Genomic DNA, 9,440 nt, shown 5'->3' with positions numbered 1-9,440 from the left:
GCACCCCTACCCGAGATATAACCATCGCGAGTGTTCCTAAGCAATCCTACAGTACCTTAGCCCGCTGTCCCAAAACAATTTGGGGCAAAACCTTGCCGTTTCGGAAATATTTTCTCGGTAGTCGAAGCCTACAAATGTCTAAACACATGTGCTTCGCTTCAACGAGAAAATTACCCATAAAATCTATAAAAATCACAAACATACAGAAATTCAAAGATCTGTAGTTTTCATAAAAATACAAATTAAAACTCATACGCGCTTCGCACGTGGCTCTGATACCACTGTTGGGTTTTTCGGGCCGCAAAAACCGCTTTTTGCGTTGCGAAAACCCCGAAATTCCCATGTCACGGATCCGTGCGAAGAATTAAAATTTCATAAAACTTTCACGTACGAGTTTTCTAAGCCTAGATCTACTTTAGATCTACAAGATAAGAATTTACCCTTGATGCGAAGCCCTTCGCTAAAGGTTCGTCGGATCTCGAAAGTACCAAAGTAGATACTCCTCTATGTGTATCCACACAAGCAAGAAATGGAGAAACCTAACACAAAGGTGTGCTAGCACCTCTGTAAGGCTTGGCCAAAGAGGAGGAGAGGGAGAGAAGAAACCTAGAGAGGAAGAAGAAGAAATGAATGAGAATGAATTCTCACCTTGTGTAACTCCCAAGTGGCCGACCACTTTAGGCTTATAAACTCCCATGGAATATCAAGAGTCAAGTCTCTTGATCTCCTCCATGAGGTGGCATTTGGTCAAGTCAAACTTGACCAAATGAAGAAGCCTTGATGATGTGGCATTGGTCAAGTCAAAGTCAAGTCAAAACTTGACTCTTCATCTTCCTACTTAAGTCAAGTCAAACTTGACCACTTCTCTCCCTTGGTTGATCTAATCTAACCATTGGTTCAAGTCAATTTTAATTTAATGAATCTCTATTCATTGAATTAAATTAATTAAATAAGTCTAAGTTCAAATTAGACTAACTTAACACATGAACCAAATTGAGTCCAACTCAATTAGCTCAATTTGGATTACTCTTAATCCAATTTGGTTCATCACATGAACCTAATCCTTTAGGTTCACCAAATGAACATAATCTACATCTAATTGCCCTTTATGTGTGACCCTATAGGTTCTTATAATGTTGGCAATGCTCCTAAACCCATTTAGAAGCATAAGTAATGAGCGGTATCTAGCAACACATCATTACTACCCAAGTTATAAGAATGTTGAGATCCAACATCACCTTGTGACTACTAATTGTGACTCTTCACAATATATGACAAGTGTCCTTCTATCCTTGGCATCTAAATTGATCAATGTGAGGCATAGACCGTGTCATCCTCTAATCAATCTAAATCTTGAATCCCAAGTAGACTCACTCAATCAAATGAGCTCAATATCTCATATTGACTCATTTGGGTATGGCCATGCACTTAGTGGTCTCACTCTATCAAGAATATCGATGTCTCTCCCGTCATATAGGAGGGATAGATCCCATCTACATCACTCACATCCCTTCGCATAATTTGTTACATACCCAGGAATCGCCTTTATAGTCCACCCAGTTACGGGTGACGTTTGACGAAGCCAAAGTATGCAACTCCTTATGTAGGGAACCATGGTGACTTCAGGTCCAAGGACTAGTAGTCATACTAATAGCCACATGAGAAAGTATATGACACTCTTATAACGATCCATGATACTTTCTCATGGCGGGTCATTCAGTATACATTCTCCAATGCATACTGTTCGCTCTCCGCAAGTATACGGAAATGTCGCAAGTAATATAAAAGATTATCGTATCCACAGGGACTGGAATAAGCACTAGAAATGTCTCAATGCGAATTAGCTAAACAACTATCCAATCGTTTCAAAAGCAAAGTAAAGGTAAACAAATTTAAACTTAAAGATCAACAAACAAGAGTTTAGTGTTTTGGATTATGCTAAAGGGAGATTCTAGGAGTTTCGGTTTCTTTGTAAGATTTCTTGAATGTAAATGGTTCACCAATTCTTATCCCTCAATTGCCAAACATGTAGAAAGTTGCCGGTTCTCTCTTGCAATAGACAACCGGCTAAGGACAGAGAAATGTATCTAAATAGGATTAATTAGACATGAACCTATGTTGTCCTTACACAGAAGCGCACCTATTACTATGCCTTCCTCGGATATCAACATAGAAGCCCACAACTTATTAATCTATCAAGATACAAGAAACTAATCACAAGATCCGTCCTACTCTCTTGAATATTCTCATTTCCTCTTCAAGATTATCTCTCAAACGTCCTTACACGGGCTTGCACCTGTCACGTGGATCCCTCGGATGATCGAGTGAGAGTTTATCTTTACAAAGTCCACAAGAAATCCAAACAATCAATCAAGAATGAGAATTAAGCACAAATCATCATTAATCATTCAAGATCTAATTGATACAAGCAAGACAATGTCATTGAAACAAGAAAATGGCAAATCCATAAGAGATTACATCAATCCATCATACAAATACTCCCTTAATCCTAGAATACAAGATCTACTCCATGAATCGAGGAAGAAAACCCGAAGAAATAGAGATTACAAGCATTTCTTAAATCCCCAATCCAAGAAACCAAGAAGAGGGGGAAAGAGAAAACTTATCTACGAAGAAGCCTCGTCTTCGGATCCAAACCTCGCTCCGGAGTCGAAATCGTTGAGATCTCCCTTAGAATCGCCCAGAAATCCTCCCAAGAATGGGAGGAAACCACCAAATCTTACTTTCTCCCAAAGGGGGAGAGATCCCCTTTCAATTCATGAAGAAGGGTTTAAATAGAGGAGGGAATCGGACGCCACACGGCCCCGTGACACGGCCGTGTGAGATTCACACGGCCATGTCCAGTTCCCTCTCTGCCAATGCTGCACGGCCGTGTGTCTCCACACGGCCAGAACCCTTCTGCTCTCTGGAAATGCTACACGGCCGTGTGGTGCACACGGCCACAGCCTGCTTGGTCTCTGGAAATCTCACACGGTCGTGTAGATCCACACGGCCATGTAAGGCTTCTGCTCTGGTAGGCTTCAAATCTTGACACGGTCGTGCGAGGTTCACACGGCCATGTCATCTTCCTCTTCTGTTGGTGCCAAACTCCACACGGCCCGAGCTACATACCAGTGCAGGGCCGTGTGAGGTACACGGCCCGGTGCTTTCTCCCTTTGCTTCCTCCAATGCATGCCCAAAGATGTAGATTCTTCACCAAATCGACTTCTGTGTACAGAAAATGCACAAAAAGTAGATCTCCGAACCAAAAGAGTAAATATGCTAAAAGGAAAGCTGGAAGTATAAAAATGCATAGATCAAGCATGCTCAAAATATGTAAATGTGCATAAAAATATGCATAAAAGAGTATATAATCTACGCACATCACACCCCCAGACTTAAACCTTTGCTTGTCCTCAAGCAAAATGCTGCAGTCTAAATTCATATGTTCTACAACACATTCATAAAACCCAGTGCACTTTCCTAACTTTATCAAAAAGTTTCATTAACAAGCATGATCATGGAAACAAGTAAAGTATGGTTCAAGCATAAGAATCTTGTGCGCAGTGTAAAAGTAACTCAACACCCTTCAAGTTTCAATCCATGTCCTAGTCAAGTCGTCATCAAATTTGAATTCCTAGTGTTCCCAGTGAAAGACAAGTAACCAATGATAGGCACTTACTCACCATTCACTTGGTTCATATTTCTCAACTAACCCAAGGTCTCAAAGGTGTGCTCAATCTCAAGAGAAGCTGAACAGTCATTTCCCCAGTAACCTAACTCGGTCTCAAAGGGGTGACTTGCTAGATTCCACTCATGACAACTGTTTTTTTATATCCCTTATTATTCTTTTATTTATTTATTTTTTTTTTTTATAAGTGTTTGCATTGTGCAAAACTTATTCACAAATGTACTTTTAGCACACATGTTGGGATATTTTGATTTTTCCAAATGAGCTTTAATGATTTAAGCCTCATCCAGTAACCAAAATGAAAGTTGAGAAATCACCATGGAAACCAAGTACTAAACAAACAAGATGAATCATGACTATTTCAATGACATCAACTATTCAAGCATCAAGCATAAGTGTAGTGAAGATAAAATGCTTAAGGTTGAACCAAAACTAAAACTCATCACCATAAGATTCTTAGCTTATTAATGCTTCCCAAGATAGAAAAAAGAACTACACAAAGTTTACTACTAGCATCATTCGAACATCATGAATCAAGACAATAATCGTGCTAACATTTCACTTGAATCCAAGAAAGCATATAAGTGAAGTTTTGATGTTCTCAAAATAATTTTTTTTTTTTGCCATGATTATTTCAAAAACAAACACAAGCAAAATAAAGCAACAAGCAATGAAAATAAGAACCAACATGAAAAACTAACAAAAACTAAAAACTGAAAACCAAACTAAACAATACATGACACCCCCCCCCCCCCGACTTAAACTTTTCATCGTCCCGATGAAATCAGTATGGTGGAGGAGGTGGAGGTGGACGAGGGAAAGGAGGTCTACGACGTGGTTGGCCAATAGGAAAACTAGGAAAACCTGGAATCTCACCCAAGGATCTATGATACTCATATAAAGCATCTACTTGTTGGCTAGTAAGCGTCATACTCTGCATAAAATCTCTCATCCTAGCCTGATCAGTATCATAATCCTGCACAAACTCAGCCACTTGACCTTGAAAATTCCTCGTAAACTGAAAATGATTTTGTACCTCCCTAAACTGATCATCAGATAAAGAGAAGCGTCCCTCCAACATTTTTCGTTGGGAATCTTGCTTCTCATGAAGTGATTCTAGAGACGTACGAAAATCTGAAAAATCAAACCTAGAAGATCCCGTGCCATATGCAAAAGAATGCCTAGCGGGCTCCATAAAGCTAGAAGGCTGCGTGTGTCCAGATGACGAGGGCTCATGATGTGGCTCAGTGTCTCCAGGTATAGAAGGGTTATCCTCAAAATCTAACTCAGAAATCACCCAATTAGCCGGGTTACGAATAGTAGTTCATTCAGGAAAAGGAAAGGGTAAAGGAGAACCACTCCTCCTAGGAAACGCGAAACCATTCTCATCCCGAACGATCATTTTCATAGCAAGACATGTATCAATGTCAATCATGTCATTACCATGAATTATTTCCAACCCATCAACATCAAGATTTAAATTATAAGCTATTCGGGTAATCAAACCACCAAAAACAATCGATCCCGATGATGCCCTAGCCGATATCAATAAGGTTTGAACAAAATGAAAACCAGAGTCAAATTCAACCTTATAAAGCATAGCCCATAAAGCATAAAGCTCTATCTTTTTAACCACCCCATCACTCTCTCCCCTACCAAAAATAATTTTACTCATGACTCTATGTAGATACCTAAAGATGGGGTTTTGCATATGGGAGGCCTTAGCTCTTGAAGGCTCATAAGGTTGAGCTAACCCAGTTATTGCATTCCAAAAATGATTCCAATTAAACCTTGGATCAAACCTACAAGGGCTACCGGTGGTTATTCCAAAATAGGAATTAAAGTCACTAAATGCCCATAGAAATTCTTGATTCATTAATCTAAAAGAGATTTTTCCAGAATAATCATCTTCATTAGTAAAATGGACATCCAATGAACTTAAAACTTCCAAAACAAGACGAGGATATGTAGGCAAATGTGTGTACATAATATCACTCCAATCCAAAAACCCAATCATCAAATCTACATCTTCCCTAATTCCAAGCATATCAAGAACAGTTGGGTCCATATATCTAGTACACACTATCTTTCTATTGACAAGAATTGCAAATCTAGTTACTTGATCATCATTTCTAAACACAATATTGAATTCATTGTCATTACCTTCGTTGCGTGAAGTCCTTTTGCCTTTGCCCTTCACTGGTTGTTTTCCTTTGTCCCTTAATGGCTCCTTCTCTTTGTCTCCACTAGATCCACCACCCCCTTTGCGAAGTCTCTTCAAAATATTGGACATCTTGACGAGTTTAGATAGGGGAAGAATTATCTAGAGTTGTGGAACTCAAAGAACAAAACTTCAAAGAACAAAAGATCTTAGGTTAAGAGAACAAAAAGTCCAAGTCTTAGGGAGGAGGAGAATCGGATCTAAGAGATCTTGAGAGATTAGAGAGGGGTTTTTAAGAAATTGGGGCAGAAAGATATGTTTTGGAGAGTCGGGGGTGTGCGGAACACGGCCAAGATCTGGCCGTGTGAGGTAGGAAGAAGACTTTAATAGTTCTCCTACACGGGCCGTGTAGATCTACACGGCCTCCCCATCTTTCCTCTCGAGATTCTTTGCACGGGCCGTGTATATCCACACGGCCTCCCCCTCTTCCTTCTCTGGATTCCTCGCACGGCCGTGTCTGGGACACGGCTTCTCCATCCTTCCTCTCGGGATTCTTTACACGGCCGTGTTTTTGACACGGCCTAGATCCTTTTCTCCTCGGAAGATGCTACACGGCCGTGTCTGGATGACACGGCCTAAGCACTTCCCTTCTCTGCAACTTTTCCCTAGCCGTGTATAGCACACGGCCGAGCTCCGTTTTGCACCTAACCTGAAAACAAAAATCAAAAGAATGCATCAAACTAAAAGAAATTTAGATACAGATCAAAACTAACTAAAAGAACCCTTGGGTTGCCTCCCAAGAAGCACTTGTTTAAGATCTTTAGCTCGACCAAACTTTATCATTCACTTCTTTTCCTCGCCCTTGGAGGACAGATATACTTTTCATTTTTGTAGGGGGATCTTCTCCCAACATCTTCCACCACATTATCTCCTTCATTTAGTGGCCTTCCATGAGGATGGAAATTCCATTCCTCAAGTTTATAAATTCTTGACCTGCTACAAGCATTTAAAAGAGACGAGACATGGTTAGAGATATTAGATAAATCATATTCCAACTTTTCCTTACCAATTACCAAAGAAAGCTTATGATTTTTGACATCAATTATAGCTCCAGCTGTAGCAAGGAAAGGTCTTCCTAATATGATAGGAATCCTAGGGTCCTCTTCCATGTCCAACACGACAAAATCTGTTGGAATAACATTCTCATCCACCTCTACTGGCACATCTTCTAAAATACCCAAAGGGTACCTGCAGGAATGATCGGCAAGTTGAAGTGCCATAGTAGTAAGTTTAATGTTTTTGAGACCTAATTTATTACAAATTGAATAAGGAATGAGGCTAACACTCGCCCCCAAATCACAGAAAGCTTTTTCAAAAAATTCTTTTCCTATGTTGCAAGGGATATAAAAGCTCCCTGGGTCCTTTAGTTTTGGAGAAGTGTTCCTCTCAAAAATAGCACTACATTCCTCACTGAGCGCAATGGTCTCGACCTCTCCTCTTCTTCTCTTGTTTGACATGAGATCCTTCAGGAATTTGGAAAATCTAGGCATTTGCAGAATAGCATCGATAAGAGGTACCTCTACACAAATTTCCTTAACTTTTTCTAGAAACTTGCCAAATTCTTCATGTTTCTTGAGCATTGTAAGTCTTTGAGGAAAAGGGACAGCTTTGCTCTGATGGTTCAGTGTAAGAGTTTCTTCAACCTCAATGGTACTCTCCTCATTAGCTTGAATCTGATTTGATATAGGAGGAGAGAGCTCTTCTTCTTTTTGTATCCCTTTTGAAACAGTCACTTGGGAGTCTCCCAAGGTCCGTCCGCTCCTAAGCTCAATCCTATTGCAATGCTCCATAGGATTCACATCAGGTTTTCCTGGAAGTTGTCCTGGTGCTCTGGATGATGAGGAAGCGAGTTGGGCAATTTGACTATCCTGGATCATTTGAGGTTTTTCAGAATTATCCATTCTTTGGATGAGCTCTATATCTTGCTTCATTTCATTCTGACTTGAGATAATTTCTTCAAGCATCTTTTCAACATTTGACTTTGGTAAGCCTTGAGAAGATAGATGTTGAAAATTTTGTTGCCCAGCTTGAAAATTTGGTCTTGCCCCCATAGATGGTCCTTGATCTTGATTGTTTCTGTAAGAAAAATTTGGATGACTCTTCCATCCAGGGTTATAAGTATTTGAGTATGGGTTGTTCTGCCTTTGATTGTAACTCATGATTGCATCACATTGTTCAAGTTGATTGATTTATGCAGTGATAGCTCCCAATGGACATGAGTCATTTGAATGCTCTGAACTCCCACATACTTCACAAGATGTACTAATAGCAATGACCATATTAGCACTTGTCCCCATATTCTCAAATTTCTTTGTAAGAGCGTCCAATTTTGCAGACAAAAGAGTGACTGCATCTACCTCAAACTTCCCTGATGCTTTAATTGTTGGGTTTACAGAGGAATAGCCACCACTTCTTTCATTTGCCCATTGATGATGATTTTGTGCTACACTTTCAATGATTTCTTTGGCTTCATCTAAGCTTTTGTTCATAAGTGCCCCTCCAGCAGCTGAATCAAGGGACACTTTGGTATGATAGTTGATACCATTATAAAAAGTGTGCAACACTAACCATCTTTCCAACCCATGATGTGGGCATTGTCTGAGCATACTATTATATCTATCCCATGCTTCAAAAAGAGATTCTGAGTCAGTTTGCTTGAAGCTTGCAATTAAATTCCTCATATGAGCTGTTTTGCTTGGTGGATAGAACTTATCAAGAAACTGTTGCTCACACTGCTCCCAAGTGGTGATGCTATTAGGGGCCAAAGAATTCAGCCATTGCTTTGCCCTATCTCTTAGAGAAAACCCAAATAACAATAATCTAACTGCATCTGAAGGAACTCCATTCATTTTCATGGTACCACATATTTCATAAAAGACCTCTAAGTGTTGATTAGGGTCCTCATGAGGTCCTCCACCGAATTGGTTCTGCTGCACCATAGATATGATTGCAGGTTTGATCTCAAAGTTATTAGCTTCCACTGAAGGTCTTGAAATACTAGATCGAAAACCTCTCGCATAGGGTGCTGCATAATCCTTAAGTGGTCTATTCGCCATGTTCAAATGTTCCTGTTCTTCAATTTGCCTTTGCAGAATTCTTCTTTTATGGAAAGTTCTATCAATCTCAGGGTCAAAAGGAAAGAATTCCCCTGCACAGTTAGATCTTCGCATACACAAGAACAAGATAGCAGATAGCAATTCGACACAAAAAGAAAAAAATAGAAGGATCAAAAATGCAGAATTGAATTTGTACAAAAAGAATTAACAAGAAGTGAAAGTTATACAAGAAAGTAAAAACAGAAATCTACTGATTAGTTACAACTATGCAATATGAAAGGAAAACAAATGTTATGTTTAGTCTAACTCAATTGATAATTCCTAATGTTATAGCGCAGTCCCCGGCAACGGCGCCAAAAACTTGTTACGCTCCGCAAGTGTACGGAAATGTCGCAAGTAATATAAAAGATTATCGTATCCACAGGGACTGGAATAAGCACTAGAAATGTCTCAATGCGAATTAGCTAAACAA

General features: G+C 39.7%; 1 non-coding gene across 1 annotated transcript; it reads left to right on the top strand.

Moving 5' to 3' along the window:
• Nucleotides 1-8,489: 8,489 nt before the first annotated feature.
• On the top strand, nucleotides 8,490-8,595 carry LOC121998931. Its single transcript, XR_006116712.1, has one exon. It is a non-coding gene; the product is annotated as a small nucleolar RNA R71 (small nucleolar RNA).
• Nucleotides 8,596-9,440: the final 845 nt, after the last annotated feature.

Source organism: Zingiber officinale, chromosome 6A (assembly GCF_018446385.1).
Source record: "Zingiber officinale cultivar Zhangliang chromosome 6A, Zo_v1.1, whole genome shotgun sequence".
In the NCBI taxonomy this organism is placed as follows: domain Eukaryota; kingdom Viridiplantae; phylum Streptophyta; class Magnoliopsida; order Zingiberales; family Zingiberaceae; genus Zingiber; species Zingiber officinale.
This window is presented reverse-complemented; position numbering and strand designations above follow the sequence as displayed.